The sequence below is a fragment of the Monodelphis domestica genome, chromosome 3, assembly GCF_027887165.1.
Source record: "Monodelphis domestica isolate mMonDom1 chromosome 3, mMonDom1.pri, whole genome shotgun sequence".
In the NCBI taxonomy this organism is placed as follows: Eukaryota; Metazoa; Chordata; class Mammalia; order Didelphimorphia; family Didelphidae; genus Monodelphis; species Monodelphis domestica.
Genome location: NC_077229.1, coordinates 202,543,127 through 202,569,154, shown reverse-complemented (window position 1 = coordinate 202,569,154; position 26,028 = coordinate 202,543,127).

Genomic DNA, 26,028 nt, shown 5'->3' with positions numbered 1-26,028 from the left:
TAAGCTACTTTTCTCTTCTTCAGGCAATCAATTAAAGCTTTTAGGACACCTTGAATTATGCAACTTTTATTTGAAGGGAGAAAGATTAGAAATAATGAAACAGTTGTAATTTTATTACACTTGTCTGCTAGAGATAATATAAACTTGAACTGTGGTGATGTCAGTAGCAAAGCAATAAAGGAGCAGATACATTGCCAAGGGAAAAAAAAAAAAACAGAGTTTTGTGACTGGGTAGCTTATACCAGGGGAGATAAGAAAGGAAGGCAGAATAGAAATAAGAGGGAGGAGTCTTTTACATAGACATGCAGACACACATATATTGAATTTTAGACTATACCTATACATGCACACTATATCTATCTATCTATCTATCTATCTATCTACATATATATATATATATATATATACTCACACACATATGTTTTATGGAACCTAGTGTGTTTCAAATACTGTGTTATGTGCTTTACAATTATTATTTTACTTGATCTATGCCACAACTTTTAGAGGTAGGTGCTGTTATCCTATTTTACAGATGAGGAAACTGAGGCAAACATAAGTTAAGTGGCTTACCAGTGTCACGCAGTTGGTAAGATGATAATTTTACCCTTACAAAAGGTTAGTAGAGTCTCAAGTTGTCTTAGCTGCTCTTCCCTGGCCTAGGAGCAAGATGATTACCCTTAGGCCTGGAGCTCTCTGATAACTGAGATCTGACTTAGTAATTAAACAACTTATTAAAGTTGGTAAGTAGGAATTTGTGAAGGATGGTTGGTCCCTAACCTTTTACCAATCTATCTGTCCCAGTTCCCTCTGATCCTCATGGATCTCTTTGGTCTCCAGCAAAGTTAGAGCTATATTGTCTCCCTCTCTATCTCTGTTCCAATGTTTCTACCTAACTACCTAAACTGTCCCCACGAATAAAAGTCTTTGATGTAGTACAAATCAAGTAGTTGGGTAAGGAAATAATGACTGGACAGGTCAGGTTGCCAAAAGTTCATCTCAATTATAGCAGAGGTAAGCAGGACACTGAAAATATCAAAATGATATTTTATAATCTTCAAAGAGTTCAAAGATGTCTCTGGGATAAACAAAATCACTGGTTGAAGCTCACAAGATAACAGGATTCAAAGTAGGAGGCTTGAGATCAGGAAAAGAGAGAGAGGTACATCCAACTGCTCTGACAAGCTCACTGCTCTCTCACTCCCCTCCTCCTGGCTGTTGATTAACTAACAGTACCAGCACAGAATTCTAAATTCTCCTCTTGCATTCTGTTCCTTGCCTTTCAACAAAATCTGCTTTTCCCCATTCTGCCACACACCACCTTTTCTGCATTCTGATATTCCTGTCTTTCAGTATCTGTAACCATATTGTAACTCAATTTTTCCTAACTCCAGGTTTGGTCCTCTACCCTATCTTCCCAGTCGAGTTCTAGTCTTTCCCTGCCACATATTGGCTGAGTTATTCTGAGCAAGTTCCCTAAACTCTCATTACTCTAATCAACATGCATTTGTAGAGGAATTTCCCTTTCTCAGGAGTTCTGTAAGTCAATAAAATCACAAATCAAGTCCCTATCACTATCCCATATATTAGAAAATGTTAATTCCAGGCTTTGAATCTAATTCTTATTCAAGCTTCATAGATATTCCTCTCCTACTTTCCATGCCAGAAAGTCAAACAAAATCATATGGGTTCTATTTTTACTTGGTGATCAATCAGTAAAGCAACATACACACATTTACACTCTGGTCTTTGTCCAGGTCTGTGAGATCTATGAGGAAATCTCAAATTAAAACTAGCTGGATTACTGCATCATCTGCATATACTCTTCAATGATAGTATTATAGAAAAATAGAGTATAATTTGGTATAAATTTAATCAACAAACATTAATTACATCCTTACTGTGGGCCAGGAATTGTACCAGTGATACTAAGATAAAGCAATATCATAAGGTCATAGAATATCAGATCTGAAAAGAACTTCAAAGACTTGGCATTCTAATTCCCATTTAAATGATGTAGATTCATATATGTGCACACACATATGTATATATATGTATACATATAATAAAGGAATATGAAACAAAAAATATAATATGTCTTGTTCAAGGTCACACAAGTTGGCAATGACAGAGTAAGACTTTGAATGGAAATCCCTTAATTGAGGAATAGAAATCCCTTAACTAAAATTAGTGTATATTTCATATCTATTTCAAAATAACTTATATAGTTCTTTTCTCTAAATGATTTGATATATTGGTTCAAGATAAGTGGACTCAAAAAAATGTTTTGACATCTGAAACTTCTTTCTGCAAAATTGAGAAGGTCTAAATAAATGAAATTAGAGATGCAATATTATATTATGTCTAATTGAGGAATGGATAGGAAAATCTGTGGGATTTTTAGAAAGTCCTTCTGGCATTTAGTGGGCAGTAAAATTTGAAATTCAATAAATGGTTTGGAGAAGATAATTCATATCCTTTAGTTATATAATATACTAAAATATAAACAAGTATTGTGCCTTGTTTTCATTTCATACTTTACATATTTATCATATGAACCTAAATAAGGCATAAAGTTAAATGTTTTCATATATTTCCTTTAACTAAGTACTACTCTAGGGCATTATTATATCTAGAGGATCAAGCTTCTATTCATGTTTGTAACTTACTTTACTGAATAGTCCTTGCATCAATTTCCCGATATTCAGTTCTTCCACTTATCAGCTTACTGATAATATATCAACTTGAATAGCTTATCTAATTGAGGAATTGCATATGATTACTCTATAATTTATTTATTTTTATTTGACAACCATTTATTAAGAACATACTAAGTGCAAGGCACTGTACTTCCCAGGAGTATTTTCTCTTTTTAATTAATTAATTTGTTATTTACATTAAGGTTCCCAGGTATTTCCCTGAATCCCAATCCTTTGTGCAATAGAGAAGACTTCATTTCACACACACAAAATGTATGTATAAAATTACATCTCCTTGTTTCTATTTATTGGTTCTTTCTCTGAAGGTAGAAATCTAAATAATTCTCCAAACATAACTTTTTTCTTCAATCTTCACATATTGCAAATCAATTATCAAATGCTATTCCTATTTGTTATATATAATGGATCTTTGGGGGTTCTGTTTATTTGGGACTTCTTAATTTCATGTAGGTGTTTGCATGTTTTTAAAAATAATTCACTCATTATTTTTATACTTTTTTCCTCATCATTTTTATAGCATAATAGTATTCTATCATAATCATATACCACAGTTTATTTAACCATTCCACAAGTGGTGGTCATAACTTCAATTTGTAGTACTTTGTCACCACAAATAGAATTGTTATACCTAATTTAGAAAATGTATGTTCTTTTCCTTTTACCCTTATCACCTTAGGAAACCTTTAGACACCTAAAAAAGGCATCAGCAACAGGTGGAAAGAACACTTCAATCAGCTTCTCAACCGACCCTCTTCAGTCGACCCAAGCACCCTTGACCAGATCCCCCAAAACCGCACCATTGAACAACTTGACGTCCCTCCTTCAATAGAGGAAGTCCAAAAAGCCATTCAACAAATGAGTGCAGGCAAGGCACCCAGTAAAGACGGGATCCCAACCGAGGTGTACAAGGCTTAAATGGAAAGGCGCTCCAGGCATTCCACATAGTGCTGACCAGCATATAGGAAGAGGAAGACATGCCCCCAGAACTCAGAGATGCCTCCATCATAGCCCTATACAAGAACAAAGGCTCACGAGCAGCCTGTGACAACTATAGAAGCATCTCACTACTCTCCACTGCTGGAAAGATCCTCACCCATGTTATTCTCAACAGACTCCTGTCATCTGTTTCAGAGCAGAACCTGCCTGAATCACAATGTGGCTTCCGACCAGATCGCAGCACCATCGACATGGTCTTCATGGTGAGGCAAATGCAGGAAAAATGCCTTGAGCAGAACCTAAGTCTCTACATTGTCTTCATAGACCTGACAAAGGTGTTCGACACAGTGAACAGGGACTCATTGTGGGTGGTCCTCAGCAAGCTTGGTTGCCCAGCAAAATTCGTTAAACTGATCCAGCTCTTTCATGTCGACATAACAGGAGAAGTCCTATCTGGTGGAGAGACTTCTGATCGCTTTAACATCTCCAATGGCATGAAACAAGGCTGTGTCCTCGCTCTGGTACTATTCAACCTATTTTTCACCCAAGTATTATGACATGCTGTGATGGATATAGACCTGGGTGTTTACATCAAATACCGGCTGGATGGCTCACTATTCGACCTTCACCACCTGACTGCAAAAACAAAGACAACAGAGAGACTCATCCTGGAAGCTCTCTTCGCAGATGACTGTGCTCTCATGGCCCACCAAGAAAATCATCTTCAAACCATTGTGGACAGGTTCTCTACCACAACAAAACTGTTTGGCCTGACTATCAGCCTCAACAAAACAGAGGTGCTTATTCAACCCGCACCAGGGAGGCCAACTAACCGTGCATTACAATTGACGGCACGCAGCTTTCTAACGACAACACTTTCAAGTACCTGGGCAGCATCATCACCAACAATGAGTCCCTAGACCATGAGATCAATGTCAGTATCCAAAAGGCCAGCCAGGCACTTGGGCGGCTGGGCTCCAAAGTCCTCCAACACAGCAGTGTAAGCACTGCGACGAAGCTCAAAGTGTATAACACAGTGGTCCTCAGCTCGCTCCTGTACTGTTCCAAGACATGGACACTGTACCGGAAGCACATGAAGCAGTTGGAGTAATTCCACCAATGCTCCCTCCTGTCAATCATGAGGATCCGATGGCAGGATCGAATCACCAATCAGGAAGTCCTCGACAGAGCCAACTCCACCAACATAGAAGTAATGGTCCTCAAAACCCAGCTACAATGGTCTGGACACGTCATCCACATGGATCCACAGTGAATACCAAGACAGGTATTCTATGGTGAAATGTCAGCTGGACTCAGGAAACAAGGTCGACCAAAGAAAAGATTCAAGGATCAGCTAAAGTCAAACTTGATGTGGGCTGGCATAACACCAAAACAACTAGAACTCGCTGCCTATGTCAGAAGCAACTGGCGAACCCACATTAACCATGCTGCCACCACTTTTGAAGATGAGCGATGTTGACGTCTTGCCCCTGCGCATGATCGCCGACACCAGGCCACAACCGCACCTCCCGTAACAACTGGCGTCCCATGCCCCATGTGCCACAAACTTTGCGCCTCAGTCTTTGGACTTCAAAGTCACATGAGGGTACATCAATAGATGATAATGCACAAAGACAATATTCATTCTCGGTCACCGAGAGACTACCACTACTATTAGTGACAAAGGGTTTATACATTTTGATACTTTGGACATAATTCAATATTTTTCTCCAATATTGTTGGATCGATTCCCAATAGTTCCTACTTTCCACATAACCACCATTTGCCATTTTGCCCTTTTATTATTTTAGCTAATCTAAAAAGGTATGAGATGATACCTCAGAGTTGCTTTGCTTTGCATTTCCCTAATTAATATAATTTAGAATATTTCATATGGATAAAATTTCTATTTTCCTGTGGCAAAATAAGACATATATATGTAAGACATAAAATATCTTTATTCTAAAAACTGTCTCTTCATATCTTTTGATGAATCATTAATTTGTATTGTTTCATATTATTATAAATAGATATAAAAGATAGGAAGCATTGTGAAATGTAAAATGGATGATTTTAATTACATTAAATTAAAAAAAGATTTTGTACAAACAAAACTAATATAGTCAAGATTAAAAAGGGAAGGAGAAATTGAGAGAAAATTTATACAATTTCTCAGAAAGAAGTAATATCTAAAATATATAGAAAATCTTGTCAAAACTCTAGGATTATTGTAGCTTAAAAAACACAGCATATTAGAAATATCAAGCAATTGTTAATCTTTTCTCATAGTGAAATTGAATATCATTTACAAAAGTAGTTTATTAGACCAAGTCTTTCATCAGTTCTCCAACTGTAAAATTCCCTACAGAAAAGATGTTCTCTTCATCCTCTTTCATTGTCTTATACAGATCTCTTCAACGATAATGATTCACTGCTAGTCCCAAAAATTTCTGTATTTTCTTAAAGCTACAGTAAAAGTATCCAATGTTTCTTTGAGTTAGGCTATTTAAGTAGGATTTAGAGTAAGGCAGCAAAAATAGATAACATGGAAGCAGTAAACAAGGGTCTTATTTTGAGACTTACCTGATTTATAACTTAGTAAGGACATCAATGACCACCTAGTTCAAGTTGGACTGAAGCAAGTGTCCCCATATTACATCCTCAGCAATTTGTTAACCAAACTTTCCTTTTTTTGCTATTATTATTCCATATGTTTGAAATCTTTTCCTCTTTCTCTAATCTTCTTGGGAAAAAATCCAGAAATAATGTTATTAGATCTAAGGTTTATAACACAGTTTATAACTTTCTGGGTGTAATTCCAAATTGTTCTCCAACATGGTTGGATGAGACTTCCCAGAGTCAAGATGGTGGATTAGAAGCAAAAATTGAGTCCTTTGTGAAAGAATAAATGCAACCTTTTCAGATAATAACAATAAAATAATAATCTATCCATCTCATCCTTTGCCATGCCTTTCTTTTGTTTTCAGTCTTTTCAAGATCAAGAGTTTCCCCAGTGTATACATTCTTCTTATTATGTGCCAAGGTATTGAAACATTTCAACTTCAATACTTGTCCTCCAAATGAATATTTGAAATTAATTCTTTTTAAATTTTGAATGATTTGATTTCCTTGCTTCCCAAGGGAATCTCAAAAGTCTTGCTCATAGAAGATGCTTGATATGCAAGGTGGATTCAATTTGACTGGTTGAAGTCTCAACTTATCTATGCCTTTTCAACTTATTTGATTCTGATCCATATCCTTCAATCAGTTCTCTAATATCCTGGTAGCCTTCCTCTCTATTTCTAGAAACAGATGTAGTATTTCATGCTCCCAATTGTTCCATTAGTTATCTCTTTCCTTTGCTCTATGATAAGCACATCTCCTTTTCAGTAATACATCTTCTTGATCTTAATTATACTGTTTCTCCTCTATATATTTTCTATACAATAATAGATTTTTTCTACATGGGCAAATAAAAATTCTTCAATTAATTAGTATATTATATAGAGGCATTGTTTTAGTTTACTTTTAAAGAATGGTTTTCATGAATTTGAGGAAAAAATTCATAGAAACATAAATCTAGAGATCTAAGGGATCTTTAGAGGTCATCCAGATAAACTTCTTCCCTTAATTTTATGGAAGAGGACCCTGAAGACAAAAGAAACTATTATCCTAGTGTGTCATACAGATAAATGTGAATCCTGTTCTTCCTAACTCCAAATATGGTTACTGTGAAATTTGCCACAATTATTCTTGTATGGTAACATTTTCATAAAAGCCCAAACTACCTTTAAGCATTATATTATAAAAAACTTAAATTGATTTTTTGAAAATATGATCAGAAATAATATAAAAACATTTAATATTATACCCATAGTTAGAGAAATTATAGATTTTCCATATAGGATATCAGAATTTTATAGAACCAATATGATATAGCAACCAAAATTATGGAACTGAAGTTATGGCTATTTCACTGGGTAGACAGATAAGGAAAAGAAGGGGGGAAAGGACTAGGAAATTAGTAAGGCTTTGAAACTTGATATATGATATAATGAATTACAAAAATTAGAAAATAGAAAGCTTACATAAAATTAATATCAAACATTGCAAGGATCCATTCTCATTCCCTGATATCTAAATGTAATTGAGAGCAACTGAGTTATTGATAATTATATCAATAAAGAAGAAACTGATCACTTTAATGGATAATTGAATTACTTATAGATTTGTTGGCTGATAGATGTGGTGGTGTCTATTATCGTAGGCACAGACCAAGTTTAGAGAAGTCAATTTCCAGGATTTTGACCATAAATGACTCTTCCAGATATAGCATCTTAAAATAAACATATTAATTAAACTGTTCAAATCATAGATCATTGAAATATCTAAGTACACTATGGGCCCCTTGTCAGTGGAGATACATTTCAAGATCCACTTGGAATGGCTGAAATCACAGATATAAGTACTCATATGTAATATTATTTTATTATACATTCATATGTATGATAAAATTTAATTGATAAATTAAACACACAGCAAGATATTACCAACCTTAAATCCAGTAATATAATGAAGTGCATTGTCATTCTACTGTACTATACTCTCTTGTAGTACATAGATGCTCAAAGAGAACTATCACCTCTTGTGATGTCTTACTGGGCTCTTTTCAGAGATGCTCACTCATTTTTGTGTCCACCTGGTACTCACTTGTGACTCCAGGAAGCTACAGCATACTCAGCTTTCACACCCTGGTAAAACCATCTTTGTAAAGAATAACCTATGGGCCAGAAAATACACTGATGAGTTAGGAAAGTATATACTCTAAGCATATGAAGACTTCCACAGGTGGAATGGGAACCTGAAAACAAAACATTCCACTGGCCCTGAAAGTGACTTAAGCATGTGTTGTGAAGTGCTTAGAACTTGGTCAGACATGAACAATTTTAAGAGTTAAAATAGTTGAGGCCATAAACTGTAGTGATTAAAATAGTAGAAGATATAAATTGTGGCAGATATAAGAGTGGATGAGTAAATTGTGACCGCAGAAAATATGTTTTCAAGACAGGGTCTTGTTTTAAAATCAAATATATAAGGTGGTTGCCAAGGAAATATTCCCAATTATTAAAATATCCCCAAGTCAACTGGGTTTTATAGAGATTTTAATTAATACAATGAGGAATTAAAGAAAGAGAGAAAGAGAGAAAAAGGAAATAATGAGGAAAGGGCTATATCAGTCTAGGCCAGCATGAGCCAGCCTAGGAAGAGAGGGATCAGTCAGTCTTTTATCACTCACCACAAGATCTGTCCAAACAAAGATTCAGAGGGACAGAGTTTCCTCAGAGGGAATTCCAGCCAGAATCAGCCTCCCTCAGACTGTCTTCAAGAGACTGTCTCGAGAGACAGTCTCTTGCTCTCAGATTTTCATCTCCTTATAAAGGGAATTTTCTCCTATGTCACCTCCCCTAAGTTCTCCCATCTACCAATCACAGTAGACGTTTTCCAAAGGACAGACCATGCTTAGTTTACACCTAAGAAGACTAATCTTTTGAGTAATTCACATCTGAGTAGACTAGAATCTCTGAGTAAGTTCTCACCTCTTTGCCCCTTGTAAGTTCACAAGTTGCCTGACCTTTATAGGTATTTAGCACCCTTTTGTATTAGTCCTAAAAATAGGTACAGCTTAAGAACTTTTTGCCTTATTATAAGTATGGGTTTAAGTACTTTTCATTGTTCAGCAAAGAGTTTACAACTTTATTTTCCCCTAAGGCATGCTTAAGTATGGTGAAGTAGAGTTCTCACATTCCTGATCAAGTACCTTCACTGCCCAAATGGGGAATGGTCTTAACCAAATCTTATGAAGTAGGGTCTGAGAATTTTTAAGGTTCACAATCCTAACCTTATGAAGTAGGGTCTGAGAATTTTTAAGGTTCACACAATGCTATGGTCACGCATTGAATTCTGAGACATTGACAGTCATCTTGACTTCTTTCTTGCCACCAGACATTGATGACTCTGAAAGAGAGTGAATCTAATGACTTTAGACAACTTTGACTTACTTAAATTTAGTTCATGTAAAACTTAAGACATCACCCATTATGTCATTGGTCTTATGGGAAAATAACAAACAATAACAAAAATAATTCTCTCTCTTCTCTTTCTCTTTGTCTCTCTGTTACTGTCTCTTCTTCTGTCTCTCATATATGATTCATTTTCTGGACTGGCACACTTTATCAGCCTATACTAGCATGGTGGGCATTTTGAAACATTTTATGTATATATATATATATATATATATATATAATTTATGATTAAATTATGAAAATTATATGTGTATGTATATGTATTTTCATATATATATATATATATATATAATTTCAGAAAGTTTTCATTTTATTCCCAATTTCCCCCTTATGGTTACTCTGGGTAGACTAATCAATAAATACAAATCAGTGGGTATAGGACCCATAGTGTATTTTATTTATTTATTTATGACATTTTAATTTAATTACTCAACATAAAATATTATTCTTTGACAAGAAGAATCATATTCTTTCTTTCCCCTCCCCCCACCCCTTTCCATAATCAATGCATAATTCCACAGGTTTTACATGTGTCCTTAGTCAAAATCTATTTTCATGTTGATGATGTTTGCACTAGGATGATTATTTGGCGTCTACATCCCCAATCATATCCCGCCCAACCCATGTAATCAAGCAGTTCCTTTTCTTCTGTATTTCTGCTCCCACAGTTTTTCCTCTGAATGTGGATAGAGTTCTTTCTCAGAAATCCCTCTGAGTTGTTCAGGATCAAGCCATTGCCACTAATGGAGAAGTCCATTACATTCGATTGTACCACAGTGTATCAGTCTCTGTATATAATGTTATCCTGGTTCTGCTCCTTTGATGAATAACCCTAGTGATCACTTGTTGGAGTCTTTTTGCTAGTACTCAAATTCAAAGATTTTTGCATTTATATTCATTAAGGAGATTGGTCTATAGTTGTTTTTCTCTATTTTTGACCTGCCTGACTTTGGAATCAATACCATATTTGTGTCATAAAAGAAATTTAGTAGAAATCCTTTGCTTATTAAGTCAAATAGTTTGTATAATATTGGGATTAGTTATTCTTTGAATGTTTGATAGAATTCTTTTGTGAATCCATCTGGCCCTGCATATTTTTTCTTAGGAAGTTCTTTGATGGCTTCTTCAATATCTTTTTCTGATATGGAGTTATTTAGGTATTCTATTTCTTCTTTTAATCTAGTCAATTTATATTTTTGTAAATATTTATCCATATCACCATTTTACCACATTTATTACCATATAATTGGGCATACTAGTTTTTAATGATTGCTTAATTTCCTCTTCATTACAGGTGAGGTTTCCCTTTTTGTCTTTGATACTGTTAATTTGGTTTTCTTCTTTCCTTTTTTTAATTAGATTTAGCAGTACTTTGTCTATTTTATTTGTTTTTTTTTCACAGTACCAGCTTCTGGTCTTATTTATTAAATCAATAGTTCTTTGACTTTCAATTTTATTAATTTCTCATTTAATTTTTAGTATCTCTAATTTAGATTTCATCTGAGGATTTTTATTTTGTTCACTTTCTAGTTTTTTAATTTGCATGCCCAATTCATTGGACTCTGCCCTCCATAATTTGTTAATATATGAACTCAAGGATATAAAATTTCCCCAAAGTAATGCTTTGGCTGCATTGCATAGATTTTGAAAGGATGTTTCACCATTGTCATTTTCTTCAATGAAATTATTAATTGTTTCTATTATTTGTTTTTTAACTAACAGATTTGGGAGAATCATATTATTTAATTTACAATTAATTTTTTATTTGCCTCTCTGTGTACACTAACTAATTATTATTTTCATTGCACTATGATCTGAGAAAGTTGCATTTATTATTTCTGCTCTTTTGCACTTATTTACAATGTTTTTATGCCCTATTACATGGTCAATCTTTGTGAATGTACCATGTGCAGCTGAAAAGAAAGTATATTCTTTTTTGTCTCTATTTATTTTTCTCCACATATCTACTAACTCTAATTTTAAAGATTTCATTCACTTTCCTTACCTCTTTCTTATTTGGGGGGGGGGGTTGATTATTTAGTTCTGATAGAGGAAGGTTCAGGTCTCCCAGTAGCATAGTTTTTCTATCTATTTCATCCTTGATCTCCACTAGTTTCTCCTTTAGAAATTTGGATGCTATGACATTTGGTGCATACATGTTGAGTACTGATATTTCCACATTGTCTGTACTGCCTTTTAGCACTAGATCTATTTTTACTTTGGCTTTGTCAGATATCATGAATGTGACTCCTGCTTTCTTTTTCTCAGTTGATGCCCAATTGATTCTGGTCCATCCACTTACCCCTTACTTTATGTGTATTTACCTTCCTCATGTGTATTTCTTGTAGACAACATATGGTAGGATTTTGATTTCTAATCCACTCTGCTATTTTCTTGCATTTTATGGGTGAGTTCATTCCATTTGCATTCAGAGTTATGATTACAAACTGTGTATTCCCCAACATTTTGTTTTCCACCACTAGCCCTGCCCTTTTTTCTTTCACTATTTCCTTCTACACCAGCATTTTTGTTTTTAATCAGTCCTCCTAATTCCTTTTAAACTTTTTATTCCATTTTAATTCTTTTTCTACCCCTCCCTTCTTATTCCCATCTCTTTTTCCTTACAGTCTTTTAAAAACTATCCCCCATCAACTCCCTCTCTTGTATTGCTTCCCTATAGGGTGCAAATCGATTTTCTACCCCAATGAATTTGATTGTTCTTCCCTCTTTGAGTCAATTTCAATGCACATAAAAATTAAGTATTTCCTATCTCCCACCTCTTTACCCTTTCAGTGTATTTGTGTTCTCCCCCAGTCCCATCATGCACTTCTTTATAACATATACATTTACTCCATTTTGTTTCTTTTCCCATTTCTTTTAGTGTTAACCTCTTTTTTTACTTCTAGTTATATATATATATATATATATATACATACATATGTATAAATATAGATATAGATATTTATGTCTTGGCATGCCATCCTATATAGTTTGTTACTGTTCCCTCTATTCTAGCTACCAAAGTGATAATAAAGATTTTTAAGAGTTACCAATATCTTCTTTTCTTGTAGGGATGCATATCATTTTAACTTATTGGATACCTTAAAAAAAGTTTTTTTTAATTGTTTTTCCCCATTCTTAATGGTGATTCTCTTGAGTTCTGTGTTTGGGCATCAAATTTTTGGTTCAGATCTCGTCTTTTATTACTGAAGGCTTAGAAGTCTTTTTTATTAAATGACCATACTTTCCCCTGCAAGAACATAGTCAGTTTTTCTTGGTAGTTGATTCTTGGTTGTAGACATAGTTCCCTTGCTTTCCAGAATATCATATTTCATGCCTTTTGGTCCTTCACTGTAGATGTAGCCAGATCCTGTGTTATCTTAACTGTATCTGAATGACTTCTTCTTAGCAGCTTGTAATATTTTTTCCTTGGTCTGGTAGTTCTTGGGTTTGGCTATAACATTCCTGGGTATTGTAAATTGGGGATTAAGTACAGGAGATTATCTGTGGATTCTTTCAATCTCTACTTTTCCCTCTTGTTCTAGAATGTTGGGGCAGTTTACTTGGACAATTTCCTGTAGAATGATGTCCAGGCTTTTTCTTTTATCATGATCTTCTGGTAGACCAATGATTCTCAAGTTGTCTCTCCTGGACCTGTTTTCTAAGTCTTCCATTTTGTGCATGAGGTGTTTCATATTTTTCTCATTTTTTCCCATTCTTTTGAATTTTTTAAATAGTTTCTTGCTTCCTTGTGAAGTTGCTTGCTTTTAGTTGTTGTATTCTAGTTTTTAAAGACTGAATTCCATCCCTAGCTTTTTGATCATCCTTCTCATGCTGATCTGCTTTTCTTTGGAGGTCATCTTTCATCTTCTTTGCCTCATCTTTCATTTCCTTTGCCTCATCTTTCATCTCTTCACCTCATTTTCAAGCTCATCAATTTGGCTTTCAAAACACTATTTTCTGTTTCCATATTATTTATTTTGTTTTTTAAATCTTTTAAAGGTTGTCTTCAGCCTCCCTTAATTGTTTTTTTAAGTTCATTTTGAGTTCTTCCAAACCCTGTGTCCAATTTGCTGGAGTTTTTGTGTTTTTGCTTGGTGTTCCTTGATCTTCCTCTGTTTCATTTGCTCTTTGTTCACTGCCTGGATAGAAGTAGTCAATTGTAAGTTATTTTTTCTTTTTCTATTGTTTACTCATATTTTCCCTTCCTTCTCCCCTGTTGTTGCCTGTAGTCTTTCTCCTCTTATTTTTTGTTGGATCTGTGAGTTTGGGATTTTCTGTCCTAAAGGGGCTTTTTCTGTGTTCTGCTGTTTGGTCAGGTAGTCTGATTTCCCCCAGCTGACAGTCAAAGCTCAGAAGGAGCTGGGTTTCCTTCCCTGTGGTCAAGGTTGTTTCCTGTAGTTTATTGCTGCCTCTGACTCTTGGAGCTCAGTTAATGAGGCTCTCAGATTGGTCTGTGTATATTCCATTTCTTTTAGGTGTTAGGTAGCATTGTTTTGTGTCCTATTCCTCTGTTTCCTTCAAAATCAAATTGATAAAATTTCAGGGCACACTATATTTTTTATTCCATACTTTAGGTGCAAAACTGGCAGCAATATATGTACAGACTTTAGGAGCTAAATATTTTTCCGCATATAATGAGAATTAAAAAAAGAAAATATTTGAAATTATAATATTTTCCTTGTTAATCCTTATGCTTCCTTGACCCAACTTTGAAAATATTAAATAAATTCACTTTATTTAAGAAGAAATTGAATCTTGTATGGTTTGCCTTCACTTCTACTAACCACACCATGGTGTTCCTGTATGGAAACAATTATCATGTTAACACATGAAATTCGCAGAATATATGATTGCAAATACTTTAAATGCTGACATAACCATTTCTTCCATATGGTATTTAGCATTCCAAGTGTTCTAAATATTTTAAAGCTTTAAAAATAAGTAATAGGAAAAACACATGTACTCTCACCTTGGTTTGCATAATGATTCATTAAAGAAAAAGGAACTTACTAAATGAGGTCAATCTGGCCTATGTAAAATATTTTTTGGTGTGTAGTAGTTAACCTCTGAAGAAAAGTATTTGAATATTTAGACTGGCAAGTTTAATACCATAGGATAGATATGGGGCAAGAAAAACACCTGCTGCTAATGTTTTCAATTAAAGTAACTTTAGAGTCTACCTTTATGAATCCAGACATAACAACTTAACATTGCCTTATGAGCCCTTAATATTAGAAACCAAAGAGAGCCAATCCTAAATATGATTCATAAGTTGTATTATAATTGTTCACACTTCCATTTCACAAGGTTTTTTATACATTTACCACACTAGCTATTTGTTGGCATGGATCAAATTTATTCCCTATTTCTTCACACACCCCAAGCAATAAAAAATAAAAACAAAACACTATGTTTTCCTTTATTATATCAAAGGGAAACTTTGAATATTTGTGTACATGAATATTCATATATACATTAATTTGTGAAAATATACACACATGTGAATGTATGTGGTCCTACATGTACATGTGCATTCATACCCAAATATTATAGGAAATTTGAATTAAATATGAATTCACATTTTTGTGATTTGGTTTACTCACAATTCATTCCACCCTTATGAAATATTTAACACATAAATGCTTTAAGTAAGACTTGGGCTAAATAAACTTCTGACTAGAAATTTCTATTTTATTCTAAATTTCTAAAATACATTTTGCCTTTATTTCCTTACAATATTTAATTTCAAGTTATTATATAGAGCTTAGATTATGCATGTTGCTCACTTCTGCTTTAATAGTAAAATTCCATGAATATGATATGATCTCCTAAAAACCTATATGATATGAAAAAATATACCATATACATGTGTGATTGAAACTGGTTATGGATAGCCCTTTCCAAGCATAATACCTGAGGCATTAGTTCTAACTATATGACTGAGGAATAAACCAAAAACAACAACAACAACAAAACCAGGAGAGGGGTTCTACTAGTTACTGCTTATCTAATTTTAAACAAGTTATTTAAAATATCTTTGTTTTAGTTATGCGAGCACAGTATCATATATTTCAAGTTAAAAGATATTGGTGAGGCAATGCAATCTGAATATCTCCATTTATAGGTGATGAACCTAAAACATCTAGAAGTTATTTTGTTCATGGTCACATAAATAACATAAAGGAGAGGTGGGATTTTAAGTCTGATCTTCCTGTCAGCTCATTTGAAAATTGAGCAGTCTGAACTCAATGATCTCTAAGGTTTCTTTCACCTCTAAATCCTATGATTGTGTAAAGTAGAAGTGAAGGAGTTTAGAGTAATGGATGAAAGAATGGGATACTGGGAACAATTTGAAAGGACTTGGAAGTTTGAATGGGCATGCTGCGAAGAGTGAGAAAACTGTGAAGTGTCTGAATTAATTCATCAGACATTATTGCTAGAACCCAACCCAATATTTGCAGGTAAAATGTTCTAAGATTGCTGAAATCTCAGAAAAGGAAGATGACTGTGTTTACATGTGAGTTGGGATTAGCAACTTCTTTAAATATAGATAACAGGCACTCATATTTCTGGACCTCTAAAGAAGTAGTTCAGTCTTCCATGATCTCCTTTACATATAATAATGCTAAATATAATAGTTATCATCTATGTAGTACTTATATATATATATATATATATATGTTATATATATATATATATATGTATAATCTTTATTCATTCTTAGAGCAATCCTCAAAGGTAGGTATATCATTTTCTTGATTTTACGAATGAAGAAATTGAGGAATCAGTGAAATGACTTGAGTATGGTCAAAAATAATGTGTTTAAAGCTCAACTGTTTACCCTCAGTGATGTCTTTCCCCTGAACCACTTTTCTTTACTGAATAGAATTGTTCAAAGAACATATGAAAAAGAATAGAGATGTTACTAAAACTATTCACGTAAAATATGGGATAATACTTGTAAATTTTCTAATGAGGCTTGTTATATGAAAAGCATTCCTGTATAGCTGTGTGTATGTGTGGGTTAGTATATCAAAGAATATCTTCTTCACATTTACCACATAAGTACTTTTTTATGTAGTCTTAAATTAAAAGCAGAGAATTTGAGAATGAAAAGGAATTATTTTGCTCATCTCACCATGTGATCATTTCATAGAGTCTGGAAAGGGACTAATAGAAGATAAAGTTCAATATCTTTATTTTATAGATGGGAAGCTGACACTTAGAGTTGAAATAAATGATTTCTCTAAGATAACCACATGATTAAGAGTAATAACTAGGTCTAACAGCCAGGTATTTGGAATACCAGGTCCATGTTGTTTTTATTTTCTGTCTATCCCAGTTATTAGAGCCCCATGAAAATAGGGAATTCTAGATGATTTCACAATTTTAATCTAATATTCATTATTTAAAATTATTATCACTATTAATATCTGGAACAGCACAATGCCTCCAAGGAACTCATGATTATTAAGGTGTGACTTGGCTTTGAGATGGTTGATTTATGGGAAATAAAAGCTTAAGCTAGTGCTTAGGCATGAAAAAAATGCACACCCCAAAGCCCTGTTTCTAGACTATTTTCTTCTCAACTTGATTCATGAAGTCAGGTATAACATGGAGGGTATGTTTTTTATCAGCTAAAGAGAAAACATTGGAAGTGATACAAGAAAAGAAAAAAGTGCATTTATGAATGGCTTGGCAAAGACTATGCATTTTCATTTTGAAAGCCTGTTAGGACTTTTCAATTGTACAGATTTCATACTCCTTTTTATTTCATAAAATGGAACATGATTACCATTTGGTATAATGTATTGTACAAGTTTAATAGGATTGCATTCTTGCCGAGTACTGTAGTAACAAATAAGTGCAATGGAGAATTGCTGACACCATTGAAAACTGCTAGTTCAACATAAATGGCTTATATAAATAAATCTTGTGTAATTTCTGTATATATCTTGAGTCTTACTTTCAACTGTGCTAACAAATAAGTAGTTAAACTGGTCTGGACAGAGTTCTTATTTCCATCTCTTCTACATGGTCATAGCTCAGAAGCTGTTAAAATATATTGCCATGAAGTGTGGAGAGGCTCCCACTGTCACAGACACATGGACTTGGGTTTCTTCCCACCTAGGAGATGGTCTAAAAGATACAGGTGCAGGACAAATACATGAGCATAAACAGAGGAAAGAAATGGTTGATTGTCCTTTTGTGCTCACTTTCATTAGCTTTCAGAGAAGGCAGTACAATTTTCAAATCATTTTTCAATTTCCCAAAATAATTACCAATTTTTAAAAATGCTACCTTCCTCTTAAAAAGATGAATAGGGTGATGAAATAGACAATTATATTAGCTTTATACCAAAGGTTCTTGGGTATGAATAGTATGATTTAAATATTACTCAAACTAAATTTTCAATTATCTTTTAACTGGAATCAGGTAAAGAAATAATTGAAATTCTCTTCAGTTAAATTCCATGTACATTTCCATTGTACTTTCTATATGCCACATATTCTTCAAAATATTGAGGATAAAGATACAGAAATGAAATGAACTTAGTCCACAAGGAGCTTGCATTTTAGAATAATGCTTATTATTAATAATATTGATTATTATCAATATGATAGTGTGATTATTTGTAAAGCTCAGAACTTTGCATAATAAAACAAATGTAATAACTATAATATTATGTAATATTATGTAACATCATTAGGTTATATAATGATAATTATTATTCAAAGCATAAGGTTTTTAAAGCACTTTCCATATACCATATTATTTGATTCTCACAACAACTCCATGAAATAGGGGCTATTATTATCCCAATTTTACAGATGAGGAAACTGAGGCTGAGTCTAATTGCCTTCCCCTAAATCACACAGCTAATAACTGTTTAAGGCAGGATTTGAATTCAAAATTTTCCAATTCCAAGTCTAACATTGTGTCTATTGAGTCCTTTGCTTTTAAAGTCTATCAGGAAAAAATAATATTTATTAAAATGGAAGCTCCTAGAAAGAAGTAACTATATAGTTTTTAATGTATAATAAATACTTGGTTTTTTTTGTTTCCTCCATTGCTTTTTTCTTTCTCTTATTAAGTGTATATAATATTTTAAAGGTAAATATTAGATGTATGTCATGTGTATATAATGTTCTTGTTTAATTTTTTGTATTTATAGTAATTCTAAGGTGTATTTGAATTAATATATTGAGCTTCTTATTGTATAATAAGAATAGGTTTTATTAATGTATAGTATCAATTTTGTGATTGTAATTTCTGTAACTGTAATTATTTGGAATTATATGTTTTTTGAGACTTGAATGTTGAAGGAATTATTTGCTTTTTATTTTCTCTCTGCACTCTCCTTGTTTATAATAGAGTATAGGGTAGTTTTATTTGAAAGATCCACTGGGGAGACTGGCCCCCCAATGGATTTCAGGGAGGATATGTTAAGAGAGTTTTTATTAATTTCTCCTTTCTATATTTAAGAGGAAAGGGGGCAATAATATTTTTGATTAGAGACCTCCTGCTATGCAGGTTTTGAGTTAGAAACCTCCTGCTGTGCTGCTTGTCAGTTAGTGACACTTAGAAGAGTGTGTAGCCAAGGGGAGGGAGTCAGTTGCAGAGAGTTGCAAAGGGCTTTTTGTTTCTGGATCTCCTGGGGAGAGGTTGTGCTGCTAGCACTCTATCTGGTTGGAGACAGAGAATGGAATTGAAGGCTTAATAGTCTTATTATTAATAATAACTTGCATAGATAAGGTGGATAGATAGTAGTTATATGATTAGATAGTGAGAGTAGGAGAGTAGGTAAGGACTTCGGCCTAGTAGAAGATATTGTCCTCTGAGGCAGATTTAGGGTTTTTTAGAAAAAATTTAGTTGGGATTGGGATCTGGGATATAGTTACAAGCTATTGTAAGATTACTTTCACTTTACTCCTTCCTATTTTTGTCTATCTCCTAAAAACAAACTAACTGTTTTTCATTTAATAAACTGCACATTGGCTTTTTGTTCAAACTCCTGACCCCCCAAATTTAACTCTTTATCTGCCTGTCTCTCTGACTTTGTCTCTCTCCATCTGGCTCTTTTGCTCTGTCTATGTTTCAGTTTTTCTATTTTTCTGTCTTTCTCTCTGCCTCTATCACTGTTTCTCTCTTCTCTCTGTTTCATTCTCTCTCCATTTTTTGTGTCTCTGTCTCTCTTTTTCTCTGTCCCTTCCTAACATATACATGTTCTCTCTCTTCCATAATTTTTTTCCAAATTACATGTTGGTACAATTTTCAATAATTGTTTTCTGACATTGTATCATCCACATTATCCCCCTCCGTCCCATTCCTTCTCCTTCCCCAACATAGACGGCAATATGTTATAGGTTGTAAATGTATTATATAATATGTATTTCCATGTTCATAATTTGAAAGAAGATATATATCACTTGCACTGAAGAAAAACTAATGGAAGTAATAAAAAGAGAAAAGATATGCTTTAATTCATATTCAGAATTTGTCAGTTCCTTCTAGAGCAGTGGAGAGTCCTTTTCATCATGAAATTCTTGCATTTATCCTGAATCCTTGCATTTCTTGAAAATAGCTAAGTCATTCATAGTTTGATCATAATATTTTGTTGCTTTTACTGTGTATATGTTTCCATGGTTTTTCTCACTGCATTTTACATTATTTTATATTAACTCAGATTTTTTGCGATCATCTTGTTTATTTTTTTCTTATGGTGCAATAATGTTCCATTAAATCATATGCAAGAATATGTTCAGTCATTTCCCAAGTAAAGGTTCAACTTCTGGTTCTTTGACAACACACACACACACACACACACACACACATGTGATGAGGATTTTTGTGCAAGTAGGTCCTCTTCAATTATCTTAGATTATTTTAAAATCTCTATCATAATTTATGAAAGGATAGAGCATTAACAGTGAGGTGAAAGGGGCAGTTAGATGCATCTGTGGATGGAAAACCAGGCCAGGATATCAGTGGTTCTGAGTTTAAATCTGGACTTGGTCATTTCCCAGCTATTTGACCCTGGTCATGTCATTTAACTCTATTTGCCTAGTCCTTACTGCTCTTCTATATTGGAACTAATAGTATCAGTAAAACAAAAACAATAAGATAAAATGGTATGCAGATTTTTAAAAACAAAACAATAACATAAAATGGTATGCAGATTTGAAAATCCACAATGGATTTTTTTGAGGAAGGTTGGTGGTAGTTGAGATAAACTCAAAAATGTGATGGCCATTTCAAAAGGAAGAGATGAAAAAGTGGCACCATTCAAGCAAAGGGGATGGCCTTTTAAGAGGCATAAAGATGAGAAACAGTATAATGAGTTTGGATAACAGAGGAGAGAATAAATGTAGATTACTGTCTCTCCTTCTAAACCACTAGGCAAAAAGGCCTCAGGAAATAGTCATACAATCATGTTTACTTAGTCTACTTCTGGTGAATATACTATTCTCTATTCAACTGTCACTGATAACCTGTCTTTTAATTTTACACAAAGATTGTCAAAGTTCCCATTGCCACTGTACTTTTCAGTTCATGAGCCCCTTACAAAAGCCCTACTCTTCTTATCAGCTGAAGACTTTGCCATATATTCTCCCTTTTCTCCCTAATTCATGATTCAAACTCATTTTATTCTACTTTAACACAGGTTGGAAGGAAAGGTAAATCTTCCTGTTAACAAGGCTACAACCCTTCATTTTGTCCTCCTTTCACCTTTTCATGTTGTGTCTTGGGCTTTCCTTGTCAATTACCACCTATCTCTACTAAATTTTCAATCACCTCTCAACTAGTTCCTTTCTTGTCACTTCTTTGAGGCTTCATGAGATAGCAGGAAACAATAAAATAAAATTTAAACAAATGAAAGAATAGAAGAAAATCTAAAATTTCTCTCTGCAGAAAATAAAGCAAAACAAAACAAACAACTGTTCTGTAAAATAGACCTAGTAGAGATAATCTAAGAATCATTGGGTTCATGGAAAGCTGTGATTAAAATAAAACTAGACATACATTGAAATAAATTATTAGGGGAAATTATCCTTATGTTCTTAAACAAGGTAAGAAAGTAGAAAATTAAAGAATCCATGAATACCTTCTTGAACGAAATGCACACTTTAAAAATTCCAGGACAGTTTAAGTTTTTGTATAAATTCCAAGTCAAGGAGAAAATACTATAAGCAGCCAGAGAAAAATTCAAATGTTGGGGAACTACAACATAGATTTCACAATATTTAAGATCTTCTAAATTAAAGGATCAGAAGTTATGGAGTATGATATGCTACAATTCAAAAGATCTAGGCCTATAATGAAATATCATTTACCCAATGAAAATGAGTATAATAAGTCAGGGAAAGAAATGGGTATTTAAGGAAATAGACGAATTCTTGAGGTTCCTGATGAAATGACCAGAGCTAAAAAGAAAATTCAATGATCAAATTCAGTACTCAAAAGAAGAATAAAAATGTAAACAGAAAAAAAGAACTCAAGAGAATCAGTGTGTTTAAACTAATAATATCCCTGAATGAGAAAGTTGTACCTAAGATACTTAAGATTTCAATAGCACAAGTGATGCCTAGAGCATTTTATATATTTAAAGTTATCAAGGGAAACAATGGCATTAAATTAAATATATTCCATGAATGGAAAAATGAAAACTAGAACACTTACACTTATGGCTCAAGAGATATTTTGGGATGTTTAAGATACTTTAAGGTAATCAAGGAAAACAAAAGGGTTAAATATTATATTACTAGATGACTAAGATGTTCAAGGTATAAGTGATACTTTAAATACCTAAGATACCTAAAGTAATTAGGATGCTTAAGATACTGAAGATACTTAAAAACTTTATCATGATTAGGGGAATGAATAGGATAATATATAGACAGTGGACAAAGTAAGTTGAATATAATTAGACATTATTAATTTTTTTTAAATTCTGGATAAGACATTAAAAAACACTGTAAAAAGAGGAAAGGAATGAAGTTGGAGAATAAATCACCTCACATGAGGAGGCATGAAAGCAAAAATATACTGGAATGGAAGATGAGGGGTGGTAGGCAATGCTTAGACCTTATTCTCATTGGAATTTACACAAAGTAGGAATAACATCTTTATTGAGTTATGTATAGAAATCTGTCTTATCTAATGGAGAAGTAAAAGCAGGCAGGAGAAGTAAGAGGGGACAGAAAAAAAGGAGGGGGAAGTTGAGAATGTGGAGAAACAGAAGTAAAATAATTTGTGAATGGGGAATGGAAGAAAGAAGAGAAAGCAAAGGATAAAATGGGGGGTTGAGATAGAGAGAAGCACACAGTAATCATAACTCTAAATGTGAATGGAATAAACTCACTCCTAAAATACAAGCAGATAGAAGAATGGATTAAAAGGCAGAATTCCACAATATGATATCTGTAAGAAACTCATTTTAATCAAGGAGATACACCCAGAGTAAAAGTAAAGAGTTGGATCAAAATCTACTATGTTTCAGCTAAATTTTAAAAAAGGTGGGATAGCAATTATGATCTCAGACAAATACAAAGTGAAAACTGACTTAATTAAAATAAATAAGGAAGGAAATTATGTATACATAAAGGGAACCATAGATGATGAAGTAATATCAATATTAAACAGATATTCCCCAAATAGCAAAGTATTTAAATCCCTGATAGAAAAACTATATGAGTTACAAGAATAAACAGTAAATAAAACTATATTAATAGGAAACATTAACCTCCTTTTCCCAGAATTAGAAAAATCAAATAAACAAATTAAACAAGAAAGAAATTAGGGAGGTGAATAGAATCCAGAATATTTAGACTTATAGACTTCTTGAGAAAAGTGAATGGGAATACAAAGGAATACACTTTTTCTCAGCAGCACATGTCACCTTCACAAAAATTGGTTATATATTAGGATGTAAAAGTCTCACGAACCAATGCAGAAAAGCAGAAATATCAAATAATAAAATTTTAGACCATAATGCAATAGAATGGTTTAGGGGGAAAGACAGAAAATTATTTAGAAGTTAAATAACCTTATATGAAATAATATTAAAGAAGTATTCAGGTATCACATGAACAACTAATAATTTCCTTAAAAAGAATAACAAGGAGACAACATCCAAAATGATTGATATGCAGTCAAAGCAATAGTTGGGGATGATTTAAATATGTAAATGCTTTCATCAATAAGGTAAAGAAATAGCAGATCAATGAATTGGGGATTTGTCTAAAAAAATTGAAAAACAAATTAAAACTCTCCCAATTAAACATCAAATTGGAAACCCTCAAGATCAAAGGAGATATTAATAAAATTGAAAGTAAGAAAATTATTGAATTAATAAGACAACGCATTGATTTTATGAACACAACACGAAAATGGACAATTACTAAAGAAAGAAAACCAGTATTAAACTGAAAAAGATGAAATTAAAACCAAGGAAGAGGAAATAAAAGCAGTTATTGGAAGTTATTTTGTCCAATATATGTCAAAAGTCTTATAATCAAAATGAAATAAATGAATATTTAAAGGAATATAATTTGCCCAGATTAACAGAAGAGGAAATAGAATTTAAACAATTACATCTCAGAAAAAGAAATTGAACAATGTATCAATGAATTCCTCAAGAAAAAAGCTCCATGGACAGATGGATTATCAGTGAATTCTAACAAACATTTAAAAAACAGTTATTTCAAGGAGTTACTACTTATTGTTTTAAGGACTATTTATTTCTATGCTTTTTAGTGTTTTTAATAGGAATATGTGTTTAATTTTGTCAAAGACATTTTCTGCATCCATTTAGATAATTATATATTTTCTGAGTTTGATTATTGATATGGTCGATTGTGCTGATAGTTTTCCTACTCTTAAACTAGCCCTGCATTTTCCTGGTATAAATTTCACCTTGTAATGGTGAATGATCCTTTGAATGATACATTGCTGTAGTCTCCTTGTTAGTATTTTATTTAAATTTTTTCATCTATACTCATGAATGAAATTGGCCTATGATTTTCTTCCTCTGTTTTTGCTCTTTCTTAGGTAACTGTATAATTATCTGTGCGATAAAAGGAATTTGGTAAAACTCCTTCTTTGTCTATTATTCAAATAAGTTTATATAATATTAGGATTAATTCTCCCTCCAGTGTTTCTTAGAATTCACTTGTGAATCCATTTGACACTGGGAATTTTTTTTTTTAGAGAGATCATTGATGGTTTGTTCAATTACTTTTTATGAAATAGGATTATTTAAGTATTCTACTTCAACTTTTGTTAATCTGGTCAATTTACATTTCTAATATTCATCCATTTCCCTCAAATTGTAAAATTTATTGGCATATAATTGGGCAAAATAGCTCCCAATGATTGCTTAAGTCTTCTCTTCATTGGTGGCTAGTTTACCATTTTAAATTTTAATGCTGTTTGTTTAATTTTCTTCTTTTTTTAAAATAACCAATGTTCCATCTATTTTATTTTTCCCCATAAAGTTGACTCCTAGTCTTACTCATTAGATAAGTGCTTTATTAATTTCAATTTTTAAATTTCTCCTCATTTTTTAGGATTTTCAATTTAGACTTTAATTTAGAATTTTTAATTTACTTCTATTTTTTTAGTTGCATGCCCAGTTCATTGATCTGCTTTTTCTTTAATATATTAAAATAAACATTTAGAGATAAAGCTTTTTCCTACAAGTATTGCTTTTTCTGTATCCTTTGGATTTTTAAAAAATTATATAGATTATTTTTTCATCAAAGCACAATTCATGTTTTTTCCCACTTCTTTTCCCTCCCCTCTTTAGTTGTTGACAAGCAATTCCACTGGGTTATACATGTATCATTGTCCAAAACCTATTTCCATGTTATTGATATTTGCAATAGAGTGATTTTTAATATCAAAACTCTAATCATATCCTGATGAAACCACATGATCAATCACATATTTTTGGTTCTGAATTTATGTTCCCACAGTTCTTTCTCTGGATGTGGATAACATTCTTTCTCACATATTCCTCTGGATTGTCCTAGATCATTGCATTGCTCCTAGTAAAAAAGTCTATTACATTTGATTGTGTATCATTTTCTGTGTACAATGTTCTCCTGCCTCTTCTCATTTCATTCTTCATTAATTGCTGGGGATATTCCAGTTCATATGGAATTCCTCAAGTTCATTATTCCTTTCAGCACAATAGTATTCCATCACCAAGAGATACCACAATTTGTTCAGCCATTCCCCAATCAATTGTCAAGGATGATTTTAAATTGAATTTCTCATTCTAATTC